We start from the raw sequence: 16585 nt of genomic DNA on the forward strand, positions 1-16585 counted from the left end.
ACTTGCGCGCTTTGAACAAACTCCTCAGGAAGGACAAGTTCAAGATGGTTACTCTCTCTCAAGTCCTCCAGGCCCTTCAGCTTCAGGACTGGTTGGTGTCGCTCGACCTCAAGGATGCTTACTTCCATGTGCCGATCCATCCCAAGCACAAGAAGTACCTGAGGTTCGCGGTTGGCGACTCGCACTTTCCGTTTCGGGTCCTGCCGTTCGGATTGACCTCCGCCCTGAGGGTTTTCACCAAGCTCATGGTGGTTGTGGCAGCGCATCTCAGGCAAGGGGGGATTCACGTCTACCCCTACCTGGACGATTGGTTGAGCAGGGGGAGCTCTCCCGAGCAAATCCTGGATCATCTGTCCGTCACCTGCCACTCCCTTCACAGGCTGGGCTTCTTCCTCAATTTAAAGAAGTCCCATTTGACGCCAACACAGCGGCTCCAGTACATCGGAGCAGTGCTCGACACTTCCCTGGGGCAGTGTTTTCCTCCCCAGGTGAGGGCTCTTCACATTCAGCAGATGGTGCACAAGTTTCAGCATGCCCAGACGCTCCCAGCGTTCGAGTTCTTGAGGTTGCTCGGCCTCATGGCATCCTGCATTCTTCTGGTGCCAGAGGCTTGCCTGCGGATGAGATCTTTGCAGTGGGCACTCAAGATGCAATGGTCGCAGTCCTCCGGCAGGATGTCGGACCCGGTTCAGGTGCGCCCTCGGTCGCCCGGGACCTTCTGTGGTGGGCCGTCGAAGGCAGCTTGATGAAGGGGGCTCCATTTTGGCTTCCCTGGCCGGAGGTGACGATCGTGACGGATGCATCCCTCACGGGATGGGGAGCTCATGCCAACGGGCTGACAGTCAGCGGTCGTTGGGCTCCGTCGGAGTCCAGACTCCATATCAATCTTTTGGAGCTGAGGGCCGTCAGGCTAGCCCTGAAGGCTTTTCTGCCGACTGTGCGAGGAAAGAATGTCCTGATCCTGACGGACAACACAGTGGCCATGCACTACCTCAACAAAAAGAGAGGGGGCAGGGTCACTTCCTCTGTGCAGGGAGGCGATGCAGCTCGAGGTCTGGGCCATCCAGCAGGAAGTTTCTATCTCGGCAGTTCATCTGGCCGGAGACGAAAACGTGACGGCGGACGCTCTGAGCAGGCAGAGCACGATCTCTCACGAGTGGGCGTTGGCTCAGGAGATTCTCCTGGAGATCTTCGCTCTTTGGGGGACCCCTCAAGTGGATCTCTTCGACTCCAGTGTCAACCGGAAGCGCGAGAGGTTCTGCTCGCGGGAATTTCCTCCAAAAGGAGCCTTAGGAGACGCGTTCGTGGTGGAGTGGTCATTCCCGCTGCTGTACGCGTTTCCTCCAGTCCCCGTCATCCCGCAAGTGCTGCAGAGGTTACGGAAGTTCGGTTCCCGGATGATCCTCATTGCTCGGGCGTGGGCTCGGAGGACGTGGTACCCGGACCTTCTTGACTTGTCCATCTGCCCTCCACGTCGTCTTCCCTACCAAGACGATCTGCTCTCACGGGAGGGGGGTCAGGTTCTCCATCCAGAGGTCAGATCCCTCAACCTTCACTCTTGGCTTCTGAAAGGTTGAGGTATAAGGATTGGGACCTCCCTGAAGACGTGATGGAGGTGTTGCTCTCGGCCCGAAGGCCAGCAACAAAGTCTCTGTACCGTTGCCGTTGGCGTAAGTTCTGCGACTGGTGCAGAGTTCAGAATGTGGATCCTTTTGCATGTGACATCCCCATGGTTCTATCCTTTTTACTTTCTTTGGCCCACAGGGGCTTGCAAGTGGGTACCATTAAAGGTTACCTGGCGGCGCTGTCCATCTTTAAGTGCTCGTCTGAAGAGTGTTCCTACTTTAAAATCCCTTTAATTTCACAGTTTCTGAAAGGGCTCACTAATGTGTTCCCTCTGTCACCTTTCCTGGTGCCCGGTTGGGATTTAAACCTTGTTCTTAAGTTTCTTATGGGTGCTCCGTTTGAGCCTTTGCATTCTTGCCCTTTGAGGCTGTTAACTCTGAAAACTGTGTTTCTGGTTGCGGTTACTTCCGCTCGCAGAGTGAGTGAGTTACAGGCACTTTCAGTTAAGCCACCCTTCACTGTATTTCATAAGGACAGGGTTGTCCTAAGAGTTCGTCCTTCTTTTCTTCCGAAGGTGGTTTCGGAATTTCATTTGGCCCAGAAGGTTGTTCTTCCGGCATTCTATCCTCCTCCGCATCCTGGTAAGGAAGAGGAAAGGCTCCATAGGCTTGATCCTAGGAGAGCTTTAAGCTTTTATGTTTCACGCATGTCCCGGGTCAGAGTGGACGATCAACTCTTTATTGGTTACGCTGGAAAGCGTTTGGGACAGGCTGTGACGGAACAGACTTTGCCTCGCTGGATTATTTTGGCCATCTCGGAGTGTTACCGCTTGGCCGGTAAGGACCCGCCGGCTGGCTTGCGGGCCCATTCTACCAGGGGTATGGCTGCATCTACTGCCCTGCAGAGGGGTGTTCCTATTCGCAACATCTGTAATGCAGCCACCTGGGCTTCTGTACATACATTTGTACGTCACTATTCCCTCGATTCCATCTGGGGACAGGATCTGGCCTTTGGCAAGGCGGTCCTTTGCTCTGCTATTTGATTGGCAATTCTAAATTTTGATTCTAAATTCTTTCCCTCCTCCTTGCTCTTGTACTGCTTTGGGAGTCTGTCATAGATATGGAATACGTCGGAGGATCCAATCCCCTCAAAGAACAAGTTACTTTCTTACCTGGTAACGTTCTTTCGATGGGATGGTCCGACGACGTATTCCATATCGCTCCCTCCCTGCCTTCCCCGCTGCAGAATTTCTTTTGCGATTGCAGCTTACGTTCCGCAAGGCTTTGTGTCTGACTGGCAGTTAACTGATGTCACACGTTCTGGGGGGGAAAAAACTATAACTGAGGCTACAGGCGTCGTGCGTCCTACTTATCACATCGCATGACGTGGGAGGAGGTCCTCGACGACGGCGCATCGACATCATCGACGCAGGACGCAGACCCCGAAAAAAGTTTCCGAAGCAGCACAGCTCTGGTGATTACCTATCATAGATATGGAATACGTTGTCGGACCATCCCATCGAAAGAACGTTACCAGGTAAGAAAGTAACTTGTTTTTTGGCTCCTTGGTACCAAGATGGGTCTATATTCTGCATTAGAGTCATTTCAAATATTGTTTACCAAGAATGAAGGGGAAAAGATTAAATCTATCATCAAGAACTGCTCCTGCTATCACCAGAAACATGTTTATGAAGAGGACTGGATCTGCTCAATGTCTTTACTGTCTCTAACAACACCATTCCATGGAAGGTTGCCACATTTGCCTGTTATTTTCCACAAAAACTATGACCTGTCGGCACAGGAGATTGCATAATAATATGGATCGAAATGGAAAATCAGAGGGTGTTCTAATTTTTGGTAAAATTCCATGTCTTTTGAGTTTGAGGAGTTCAGGACATGGCACCAAAATGGTTTCGGTCTGCTGTTCCATTTCCAAGTCTCTGTGTGAACTTTGCAGTCTCTTTACCCTTTCTTAAGGAAACAGCAAATGTTGATCAATTAACCTAAGCTTAGTCTTCCATAAAGATATGAAGACAATTCCATATATTCGCCCAGAGTGTTCTTGCTGATTTCCTTTCTCTTTAACTGGGAGACGCTTTGAAGAAAGTCTTTTGGCTGACCTCGGGGGCCAACTCGTGACAACATGAGTGAACATGGAAATCACAATCACAAGCGCTGGACGGCTCAGCACATTATACACAGTACTTTAAAATATACACTTGAAAAGCTGAAAACTGTAGCCAACAGTAAAGGTTAGGGAGTTTTGCTATCTTCTGTTAGAAAATATTTGTATCTTATTATGAAGCTGTTTCTTTTGGAGCCTGAAGAGCTGCAAGATAAGACCCGGGTAGAGACAGCTATGATAGTACAATCCGGACTGAACAACAGTAAGAGATGCCACCTGATGGGGTTTCAGGGACTAAAAAGGGAATATTGAATCATAGATATTTAGGTGGACAAAGCATGAGTTGCCCACTACATTCCACTGGACAGTCCAAAGAAAGCGACTCATCCGCAATGAACCAAAGCTCTTCAGATAGTAGGTGCAGGTCAAGGTACAAGTTACACAGGTCAGAGATCCTTTATTATGAATCGGATATGACATGGGGTGTGGCCTGCTGCAATGACATAAATGGCAGGCGCTCCCGAGAACGAGCCTCGATTTGATCCTTAACCAGTGTATAGGATGTTTTTAATGAATTCAGGTATGCAATGCGCCCTCTCAAGATGGCGGCTGGTCACCATGTCAAGACTCTCTGAGGCTAGCAGAGAGACAGAGAGAGGAAATCAACTATGGGCATGTCAGCCGATGAACCTGCTGGGCTGCTTTCCCAGTGATCGGGAGTGGGGCTGCCTCTCTTGGAGGCCCCAGGTAGCACAAATATTGAGAGATGGAGCATTGTGAGAGGCAGCTGCAGTGCTGGAGGGCTCAAGATGGAGCGGGTGGGAGAGAACAGACGATTGAAGCCCTGTTTGCAGCGAACCCTAGTGCGCTGTTGGCAGAGAGCAGCAGTGGCAAGATTGAGCCACGGATAGCCCAATTGGGGAGTGATCTGGTAGCCTCACGTAACTGACCTGGATGATATCAAAATAGTGTGAATGGCAGAATCTGCATGGCTGGAATTACAGCAATCCATAGATGGGGACCATCTGAACCTGGTAACTATCCCAGCATTATTACTTAAATGGCGGATCGAAGTTGGTGATATACAGTGCAAAACTGTTAACTTGAGGGAATACAGTGAACACGAGAGAGCGCTTGAAGGGTGGCCATAATAATCCCATTGTTTTTGTTATTTTGCATTTATATAGCGCCTTATATACCATTGGTATGGTCTGAAGGCGCTGGTAGGTTGTACGCCCTTGGGAACCGAAGTTCGAGTCAGTAGAGAGATTAGAGAGAGTCCAATGGTGCGTGTGCGCACCCGGTATGTGTGCAGCTGGTGCGGAGTTCATGTGGTAGCTGCTTCTTAGCGGTAGGTGTGGTGGTGGAGAGATCAGGAGTATGCGTTTGCTCTGACAGGAATTATCCCGACCGAGTGTGGTTGCGTTAGGCCTGAGGAGAACGCCTAGCTGGTGGTGTGGAGCCAGCAGTGTTTACTTGGAGTGATGGGGGGTGAGCGGGAGATGTTGATATGAGAACAGTTATACCGAATGGTGTCATAGTATCCCTGTGTTCTATTTGAGTGGGGGTGTAAAGAAGAGAGTAAGTGTGGGGTGTGGTATGATATATGCTCATTCAAATGTTCCCTGCATTCCACACATCTGTCTGCTTGACATACTTACACTCTCAAGTGCGCCTTACGTGTACTGGTCTATCACTCATTCTCCAGTGTGCTGCTGCGTGTGCTCTAATGGATTCCACATGCATGCGCTATGCACTCTTGTCCTCCCCGCGCATGCACCCCAGTCTACCACGCGCATGTACTCCCGTCTGCCTACGCACTCATCCGCACTGTATACTCGTCCGATCTATATACTCCTCTGTTCTGTACGCTCATCCGCTCTGTAGCCTCATCCGGTCTACACACTCATCTGGTATACATATTCATCCTATCCACACACTCATCCGCTCGACATACTCATCCGCTCTATGTGCTGTTCATCCATTCAACATACTCATCCGTTCAATGTACTCATCCGCTCTACATACCCATCTGCTCCAAACACTCGTTCGTTCCATGTGGAAGTCCGCTCCACACACTTATCTGCTCCATACGCTCGTCCGCTCCACACACTCATCTGCTTCACACACCCATCTACATCACATACACTCATCTGCTCCATGCACACTCATCCGTTCCACACCCTCGTCCACTCCACATATATTCATCCGCTCCCCACACTCAGCCGCTCCCCCACACTCAGCCGCTCCCCCACACTCAGCCGCTCCCCCACACTCAGCCGCTCCCCCACACTCGTCCGCTCCCCACCCTCGTCCGCTCCCCGCACTGGTCCGCTCCCCGCACTGGTCCGCTCCCCGCACTCGTCCGCTCTCCGCACTCGTCCGCTCTCCGCACTCATCCGCTCTCCGCACTCGTCAGCTCTCCGCACTCGTCAGCACTCCACACTCGTACGCACTGCATACTCGTCTGCTCTCCACATTCATCCGCTCTCCACACTCATCCTTTCTACATGCTTGTTCGCTCTTACACGTTCGTCTGGTCAAGACGTTCATACAGTTGATACGTTTGTGCGTTCAGTGTAGTCATCAGTTCTACGCCCTTCTGTGTTGTATTTTTCTTCTCTGTGTTTACCTATTCATCAACTCTGCACATACTCAACAACTCCACACGCTGGTCCGCTCTACACACACCAACCACGCTACACACTTATTGGCTTTAGTATGTTCATCTATTCCATCCGATCTCCATACTCATTTGGTCTTTCTAGTCGTCTGTTCTTCCATTCATGCGCTCTTACACTTAGTGCATTCATCTGTTCTATACACTTCATCCATTCTAACTATTTCATTTTCCTACTACGTCCCTCCTCATTTATTGTGTCCATTTCATCAGTTTAGATCTCCTATTTTCACACAGATTTATTCCTATTATCCACTTCATTGTTTTGATCTACATTACTCGTTTAGATTTGTTTGTCTTTCTTAGTTTACATTAGAGTTTATTATCTGTCAATTTCTCGCTTCAGGTAGTTTGTTGGGTTGGTGATTATTGTGATGATGCTAGTTTGGAAACCGGTTGGTTTTAGGGGAAGAGCCAGGTTTTCAGTAGTTTGCGGAAGGACGTTAAATCCTCAGTAAGGCGGATGTGGGGTGGGAGGGAGTTCCATAGGGTTGGGGCTAAGGCTGTGAATGAAGATCCGCCTAACCTGACTGAGTTTGTCTTAGGAATTACTAGGAGGCCGGCTGAGCTTGATCTTAGGGTGCGAGTGGGATGATAAGGTATTAGTTTGTCTTGAAGATATTGAGGTCCAGTTTTATGCAGTGCTCGATGGGAGAGGCATAAGGTTTTGAAAGCCACCCTACGGACTACTGGAAGCCATTGCAGTGTCTTAAGGGCTGGGGATACGTGGTCTTTTGGACCGAGCGCAAGTAGCATTTTGGCCGCCGCGTTTTGTTTGTGCCCTTTGGAGTTTATTCAGTTGGTAGGCATGTATTCCGAGGTATGGGGGGTTTGAGTAGTCCAGTCTTTATATAACGATTTATAAGGCTGTGGAGAGTCTGTTGGGAAATGAGAGATATGGAAAGATGCGCCTAAGGTTTTTGAGATGGTAGTGGCAGGACTTTGAGACATTTTTGACTTGGCGCGAGAGTGTTAGGTCAGAGTCCAGGGTGCAACCAAGATTTTTCACTGTGTTGGAGGGTTTCGGTGAGTTGTCCATGGCGGGTGGCCAGGGTAGTGGGTGCGGAAGAAGATCGGAGTTGCTGCAAACCATGATTTCTGTTTTGGAGGGGTTTAACAAGAGGTGGCTTTGGGTCATCCAGCGTTCTATGTTGAGGAGGCAGGATGCTAGGTCAGGTCGGGAGTTAGGTTTCGCGTTCAAGAATTTTAGAATTAGTTGAGTGTCGTCGGCGTAGTCGTAGCACAGGATGTTGTGTGAGCGAATTATTGGTGGGAGGGTGATCAGGTAGAGATTGAACAGGAGGGCGGATAGACATGCTCCTTGTGGGACTCCTGTGTCGACTGGTCGGGCTTGGGAGGTAAAGTTGGAGAGTGTCTTTATTTGGTGCCTGTCTTTGAGGAATGAAGCTATCCATTTAAGGGCGGTTCCACGTATTCCTAGGGAGTGGAGGCGGCCAAGGAGGATTGAGTGATTGATCGTGTCAAAGGCGGCCAATAGGTCAAGAAGGATTAGTGCGGCGCATCCCGCGGAGTCAGCTGTCACTTTAAGGTCATCCCAGATCGAGGTTAGGGTGGTTTCAGTTCCGTGAAGAGTTTTGAACCCTGATTGGGCAGGGTCTAGGAGATTGTTGGCTTCAACAAAGGCATTTAGTTGGGAGTAGGCGGTTCGGTCAATGAGTTTGGCAAGGAACCTGGTGTTTGAGATGGGGCAGTAGTTTTTGGGCTCGAGAGGGTCGAGCGAAGGTTTTTTAATGAGAGGTTTGACGTGCACCATTTTGAATGCGTCTGGAAAGATGCCGGAAGAAAGGGAGGTATTTATGATAGATCTTGCGTGTTCTCCTGCGCAGGTGGAAGCAAACATTTCTTTAAGGGTTGTGGCTGGGCAAGGGTCCAATGGTGATCCAGATGGTTTGCGGGCAGATACAAGTTTGAAAAATTGTTCTGGTGATATTGGGCTAAAGTATCATAGATGATAAAGCTGTATAAATGCCAGACTCTAAAACAAAAGCGGGCTAGAAGTGGTCCATTATGGACTTCTTTGCATCTAAGCAAGCACAGAAGGACCCCCTTCCTTACTGAAGGGGGGGGCACACTGTGGATGGGGTCCGCCTGTTCATCCAATCAGGAGGATAAGGTTCTGGCGGCGATTTCAGCACTGCACACTTCAATCGAATATAAGATTGATGAGGTGAAAATTGTTGTAAACCTTTTGAAATGAGATGTACGCTCCCTGTCTGAACGAGTTACTAATATGGAAGAGCAGCTCTCTGCTACAGTGACTACAACAGAGGTCCTGAAGACAGCAGTGGAAGAATTAAAGACCAGAAATGGGGTCCTGGAACAACAGGCAGAAGATGCGGGGGAGAGGTCGCAACGTACTAACATTTGCATTATGGTGCTCCCGAAAGGAGAAGAGGGAAGCGACCCAACACTGTACAAAATATGCTTCTGCAGGGCATAGGCCCAGGAAAGTTATCTCAGGGCTTCACTATTGAGAGAGCACATCAATCATCAGCACGCCGACTGCTTGCAGGGGCCCCCTCAAGGCACAAACCTTAGTGTGAGTACGTAACTTTAGAGACCGGAAGGTGATCCTTAGGTTCTCCAGGTAGGGCCGAACCATACAACGGCCATCCTTGTTGGCTACCTATCCAGACTACACGCCTCTGGTCCAGAAGAAAAGGAATATGTTCGTCCAACTAAAAAGAGGCTATGTCACGTGGGCCTCAAGTTTATACTTGTGTACCCGGCAAAGCTGAAGGCTCTGCTTTATAGGGGGAAAGCTTTGTTTCGAAGACCCGGGGGAAGCAAATAAATGGATGGATAACAGCGGGCTTTACGGCAGGCAGCAGTGACTGCTCGAAGAATTTATTTGGGCCAGTCTTATATGAATGTGATTGAAAAGGTATTTCCAAACCAGGGACAGTCCCTCCGAGTCACGGTACTGACTCTGTGCACTGGTTGGTACTTGATATATTCTTGGGAACACTATGCGTACTCTCACGGACAGACATTTTCTATTAATAGTTCAGCAAACCCCGGGTGATGCACCATCAGGGGATACCTGCTGACTTTCAAAGTAACTGCTTTCGAAGAGAAGAATGGCTCAAACAGGAATGTACTGTTTAGCGAACTGGCCATTCTTCTAGTTATGGTTTGTATGGTATGGTATTGTTTATTTATTGTTTATTATCATTTATTGGTATTGTTGTGTTTGTTTGTTTTGTAGTAGGGCGGGGAAGTGGCACATGCAAGGAGGAGTACTTTTTTTTTCAAAGAGAGTTACATCAAGACATAGCTACAAGCAGTTAATCAATTACAGTAATAGACAGTGCACATGTGTCTATTTATACATTATGTTCCATTCACAGGCAATTAGGATGGCGACAGGTTAGTATCATCTTCTTCAGGGAGCATATTGCACAGGTAATTTTGGAAGAGTGACCATATGTTTAGGTCGGCACGCCGACCGTACAGTTATAATAAATTGCTCCTCGCATTCGTTTATCATAGATAAGTCTTTCAAAATCTTTTCCCTTTTGGGGGCCTCTGCAGATTTCCAGCATTTCAGGATGTTTCTTTTCGCAACAAAACAGGCAAAGTTAAACAGTCGTCTGGTGGTCTCAGCCACCTAGCCAATGTACCCAAACAGGTATTTCAATGGGGAAGGGGTGGTCTTCCCCAGAATTTCGCCACCGCTGGGCAAGCCCAGTACATATGATATGAATCTGCCTTGGGGGCATCGCATTTGGGACATTTACCTGTGTGACCGTCAACAAACCTGGCCAATCTGGCGTGGGTGTAGTGCAGCTGGTTGAGTACCTTAAATTGGATCAGTCTCAGGCCTGAATTCATGGAAACGTTCTTGGTGAGTTGGCAGTATCTCAACCAGCTAGTTTCGCCCAGCTCTACTCCCAGATCCCCCTCACAGGCCTCTTTGATGTTATTGCATGTTTTGGTGTGTGTTTGGACTAGGTTATATAGTACAGAGACAATAACTCCTTTCCTGTGCCCTCCCGCTTCTGTCATTGCACTAATACATTCGTGTGTAGGTGGTTCCATCGGGAATGTGGGCCATTTGGCGGTAAAAGCGGTTTTCATCCTATAGAATTGGAATTGTTTTAGGTGTCCCCCACCCACTGCCTCGGTGAAGTCAATGGACAATGGTATCTCTGGGTCATATGGGGTCGTAAGACCGATTCTTTTATATATCTTGAACCACGCGCGAGTGGTGGTACTCACAGGGTCATACTCGTAAGGGTCCTTACGTTTGGGGGTCGAACATTACAGATCGCAAATCTGTCGGGGATGCTGCATATTTCCCCAGGGGGATGAATGTGGCTGTATCATCTGGATCGACCCAATATTTCGCAAAGTGTGCCTGTGATACTAGATAGTATAATTCAAAATCAGGGGCAGAGATCCCACCCTTTGAAAAAGGTTCCGCCATTTTGGACCATTTCAGCCTAGCATTTTTCCCACCCCACACAAGTGAGGAGGTTAATGTCTTAAGTTTTGCGAAGAATGCTCTACCTGGCCAAATCGGAATGTTGCAAAATAAATATAGCAGCTTGGGGAGCACCACCATCTTAAGGAGTGCTACCCGTCCATACAGTGAGATAGGGAGTTTGGTCCAGAATTGTAGTTTGGTGGAAAGAGTCTGTAGTATTTCCCCATGGTTCTCGTCATATAGTGTGTTTTTGTCCCTGGATACCATGATTCCTAAATAGCGGACATGGTCGGGGGACCATTTGAATCCTTGTATGTTGAACATATCTCCTATGTTGGAGTTTAGTGGGAACAGTTCAGACTTGGAGACATTTATTTTGTATCCTGAATACTCAGAGAACCTCTCAATATCCTCCATGATGGGGCCCAGATTATCTTTTGGGTTTTGTATGTACATTTGGGTATTGTTTGCATAATTGGAAATTATTTGCGGGGTTCCGGTCATTCTGAGACCGCTGTGCGTATGATTTTGTTGGACACATTCGGCCATGGGTTCGATTGTGAGTGCAAACAGAATGGGGGAGAAAGGGCATCCCTGCCTGGTGCCTCTATTTAATTAAAAGGAAGGTGCCATGGTGTGATTAGTTAGTACTCTTGCACCTGGGTTCATGTAGAGTAACTGGACACACCTTACAAAGTACCGGCCTAAGCCGAATCTCCTCGAGAACCAAGAACAGGTAGGTCCAGGAGACAGAAACAGACGGTGTCCTCGTTGGAGCTGATTCTACCTTCCGCCTCTGTTATCCGTGAGCTCTCCTTGTCCACCCTCGCTCTAAGGGATCCGATGGTGGCTACAATGTCGCCAAGTTTGACATTGACGGCCATGAAGCCATTTTGTACTATCGTTGTTAGCCGGTCTTCTCTTTCGCCGCCGCCAGCTTCGGATTGTGAGTTGGGTGTAACCAGTGTCTCCGCTGTGGGGACCGGTGCTTGGCTGTTGGTATAGGAATCCATTGGGCCCTTCTTCCTCGCGCCTGACTGTTTAGTCTTCTTGTCGATTATTAATGGGTTGGCTTCCTCGGCTCTGCGCTCCACCGAGATTTTTTGGATGGAGCAGGTCCAGCTAGTAATGTCTGACAGGGATGTTTGCAGAGGGCTGAAGGTGTTCAGTCTCTAGGGTGTTGAAAATGGGAGCAAGGCTGTCTCTGGTCACCAGACCTCTATATGGCTCATTGCGGCTGAGCCAGGAGCTAGGTATCGAATATTCGTTGTGTATTCCTCAGATCAGCTGCGTGAGCCGCAGTGTGGGATCGTTATGCAACCCACAGGGTTACTGTGGCTTTCACAATGTCACAACAATCCCAGCTTGGACCGTCCGGGCCCCCTCTTGTGCTCTGCAATCGGTGCATGGGGTCTCACTTCGCGCACATATGAGGAGATTAATGTAGCATTTAAGTAGGCAGTTGGGTCGGGTCTGTCTGTTCAGCACCACCGGTATTTCACTTGTCAAGGTGTATGAGTGGACTGGGTTCTCCCACGTAGTCACCCAACCCACACAAGCTACCAACTTCCCATGCGCCGTGGTTCCCTGAAGGCTTGACGTTCCCCCACACAGATTTACTTCACAGCTGCGATTAGTTGCCACAGGTTCTCAGAGCTTCAGTGTGGGCTATTTCGGCCCAAGTGTAGTTATCTTTCCCACGTTGCAGTGGTGGGGGGTTGCAGTACTTGTTCGCACTTCCCACTGCCTTGTTAGCTATGGGCTATTAGCTTGTTTGCACGACAACATCGCCATACTTGATTATAAAAAGTGGTATTGGAAAGCCACCAATCAGCGTCACGTGCCCCACGTACAGTCAGGTATTTCGGGCTATGCCTACTCCGGCCAACCTCTCGGTAGTAAAAACAGAATCTACTTAAAGCAGGAAGCGGTTCTCCCCTCCCTCTCTTCCAGTTCTGAATTGTGGATTATAGCAACCAGTGCGTTAGTTCCGCTTTAGCTCACAGGAGTTATGTCGCAGCCCATTGACGGGAGTCCCACCTGGAGCTGCTTGTGTCCTAGATCTGGGCTGCAGCTGAAACCGCCGTGGGCGCCGACCCCGTTCAGGGATCAGGTATCCGGTGGTCGACTTCGGTTTACCGGGGCTGCAGGCCCACACAGCTGCCAACCTGTTTTTTCGCAGCTGGGTGTCAGTGGTTAGCACACTCACTGCCCCGTTCTGCCATTGGCCGCACCAGAAACTGCTTCACTGTGTATATAGCCGCCGGCTGTCTCGGCACTAGGTCTGTCTTTAAAGGGAGGCAGCGCTGGCTCAGAGTAGCACACTCACCCGGAGGTTCTGGCGGGGATCGTAGGATTGTGACCACCTCCGTCACACTGCTTTCAGTGACCGCAGTCTGCCATCGCTCCCGGCAATCTTGCAGTCAAGTAAGTGGGGGGGCCCTTAGACCCCCGGAAAAGGGTGTTTCGTGCCACCCGTCCACCACCGTACCCGCCTGGGTCAGGTCCGCTGGGGGCAGGCGGCTCGCTGGTCGCGCAATGTTTAGCAGAACGGCAGGTCTTGGGTGCTGACCACTGAGCCTCCCACAGGCAAATCCACAGCCAAGTCAGGGAAAATCAGATTCCCAACCACGCCACCTGTGTGTGCACGTGAGTGGGGCCAACAGCAGCTTACAAGCTCCTCCCATGTTCGTTGCAGCGGCGTATCTGGGCAGTTCCTCTGGAACTCGCAGACGGTCTGTGTCTATGCGCGGGCCCGCTGAAACTTTTGACACAATGTCACACAGAGCCGGTACCTAGTAGCAGCCCCATATTTTCACCAGTTGTAGACCAGGATCTTAGCTGCAGATGAACCTATTTCCGTGCCTCGCAGTGACCTCCTTGCAGGATAATCTTGATTAAGGATTATTACGGGCCGGAGCACTGAAATCAGGCGGCCATTTTTGATGTGCGCAACAGCGCCCCCCGAGGAGTGAGTACTTTCTAAGTTTGGGGAAGAACACGGGAGATGGGCTACAATTGTGATAGCTGCCAATCCGAGGTAGATTATGATTGGAGTTTCCCTGCGAAATGATGGGCGCTTGTGGGGGTGGATTGATGTGATATACGGAGAATGGTTGTCACCCATGTAAACAGCTACCCGTAAGGTTTGTGCCGAGGAATGACTACCTAGTGAGACGAATTAGGATTGGCTCGTATCGGATCATCTCAACAAGAAACGCATGCGATATTGGATGAAATGGATAGGATTGTTGATAGGTGGGGTGTGGCATGGCTTTAATTATTTGGCTTATGCAAGTGAAGTTTTGGTGTCGATTGCTGGGTCGGTAACCTCCAAATTGATTAAAGCGGAATACAACGACCTCGACAGGCTGACGATTGTCCATGGTTATATTGAACCCAGGAAAATTTGTATTGTTAATTCGTACACCACGAGCCATGCTGTGCCAGCTTTCATTCGTTTGTTATATGGGCGGTTGACCCATTTCAGAGAGGATTTCTGGATTAGGGTGGGGGAGTGATTTCCATTGTGCTATGAAACCCAAGCTAGATGGGTCAGATCATAAGTATGAGCAGCCTTCTGCTGTGGCTAAAACCCAAAACAACATGTTGGGGGACCGCTCATTGGTGGATGTCTGGCGATCTATCAATGGGGACAATAGACGTTACTCGTATTACTCGGTGCCACACAGAGTCCTACTAGGATTATCTGTTCACGGGAGGGGAATATATGAATGAATTCTCAGAGGCAGTATACGTGGGTATATCGATCTCTGACCACTCCCTGTTGATTGTTACCTGGACACTGAGAGGGACGACTCCTTCAATACCAACATGGCATATGTCCACAGAGGCCTTATTAGATGACTGCTTTAGAGGAAACCTGGAAGAGACGATAGTGGAATATCTTGATAAGAATGTTGGGAGTGTGGATAAGTGTGGATAAGTGGGCCACTATTTGGAAGGCACAGTTGTGGTGAGGGGAGAAACGAATGCCAAGGCGTCAGGTATCCAGAAATCCCTGATGTCCGAGCTAAGAGAACTGCAAGATGATATACAAACTATTGAGGAAGGTGATAGACTGGAGGGACCTAGAGAGGCTGAACTGATGACTCTTTGGCTACAATGCACTGCTGCATGGGAATGGCTTAGGACGTTTGGCTATGGTGATAAGTTTGGTAGATTGCTTGCATGGCTCTGCAGGAATGAGAGGCCTAGGCATGTGATCACTATGATCAATGATGTATGTGGGGAAACCTGGAGGTCCCAGGCTGAAATTAACTGTATTTCTAGTAAATATTATGAGCCGCTAAATGATGTGAATGATGCAGTTTATATGGACGAGGTATATGGACGAGGTGAACTTCACATTATCTCACATAGACCTACCCCAATTGACTGGGGAGCAGGCTGCCATTTAGATGTACCCATAACTGATGGAGAGTTGCAGGGGGTGATTGCATCCCTGAAAACTGGGAGGACATCAGGGGAAGATAGGTTGCCTTCAAAGTATACGAGGAAGTGTACAGTGTTGGATGCCTACAGGCCAGTATGCGTTACTCAGTAATTATCCCGGTGTTTAAGCCAGGGAAACACCAACATTTGTCCGTATCCTTTAGACAACTATCTATGTTAAACCAGGACGTCAAAATCCTCACCTCACTATTGGCTGGAAGTCTTAAGCAAGTGATTGGCTCTTTGATTCACCATGACCAGACTGGTTTTGTGCCTGGCAGAAACACTTCCCTAAATATGCGTAGTCTCCAATATGTTATTAACAGAAACCGGGCACATGATGGCCAATACGCGGTTGCCTCCCTTGACGCAATAAAGGCCTTTGACTCGGTTTTGGAAATGGATGTACACAGTTCTTGGCAGTTTCAGAATTGGTAAGGTGTTTACTAGATGGGCGAAAATAATTTTTCAGAGACTGTTGCTAGAGTGCGAACGGGCAGATCTATATCATCTCCATGGGCTAGACGTAGAGGTACCAGACAAGATAGCCCACTGTCACCAATGTTGTTCATATTGGCGCTTGAACCGTTGGCTGTATATCTAAGGCAGGAATTTGACGCGGTTGGAATACTGGTTGACGGGAAGCGTTTATGCAGATGGCTTTCTTTTAAACCTGCAGGAGCCAGCATATAATCTGCCTCTTGTTATCAAGGTGTTAGATAATTTTGCTAGACTCTCAGATATCTACTTCTGTAGGGAGAAGTCTGGTCTCTTTCCACTGGCTGCAATGCAAGAACATCGTCTGAAGGACCTTCTGGAGTTGGGTTTCTGATGGGTGGTTCACTCATTTTGATAGCTGGGAATAAACATTTGGCACCAGGCTGAGCACATGCACGTGCACAACATGGTTAGGGCACTGGACGTGATAAAAAAATCGATGGGTTTTTGGAGCCGACACCTGCTGTTGGTGATGGGAAGGGTGGCATTGGTTAAAATGGTGGTCTTACCCTGTATTATTATACTATTACACCAAAGTAGCACTTTAGCGTCCTTCAGGCATAGGTGGAAGACTCTTCTATGAGTAACGTGCCATGGCTTTCACCTGTTGACCTCTCTGTTCAATTTCTGCTTCGTGTTTTGTATTGTTTGTTTAGTCTCTGCGCTTCTATGGCCATGGACTATGTTCCAGCGCGTTACAAAAAAAATATATATATATATACTTCCTGTTCTATACCCAGAGTGCATTCTTTAGGACTTTAGATTCACTTGTTAAGGGGTTTATTTGGGACAAGAAGAGACATAAAATTGCG

The sequence above is a fragment of the Ambystoma mexicanum genome, chromosome 6q, assembly GCF_040938575.1.
Source record: "Ambystoma mexicanum isolate Mex_15411 chromosome 6q, UKY_AmexF1_1, whole genome shotgun sequence".
Taxonomy (NCBI): domain Eukaryota; kingdom Metazoa; phylum Chordata; class Amphibia; order Caudata; family Ambystomatidae; genus Ambystoma; species Ambystoma mexicanum.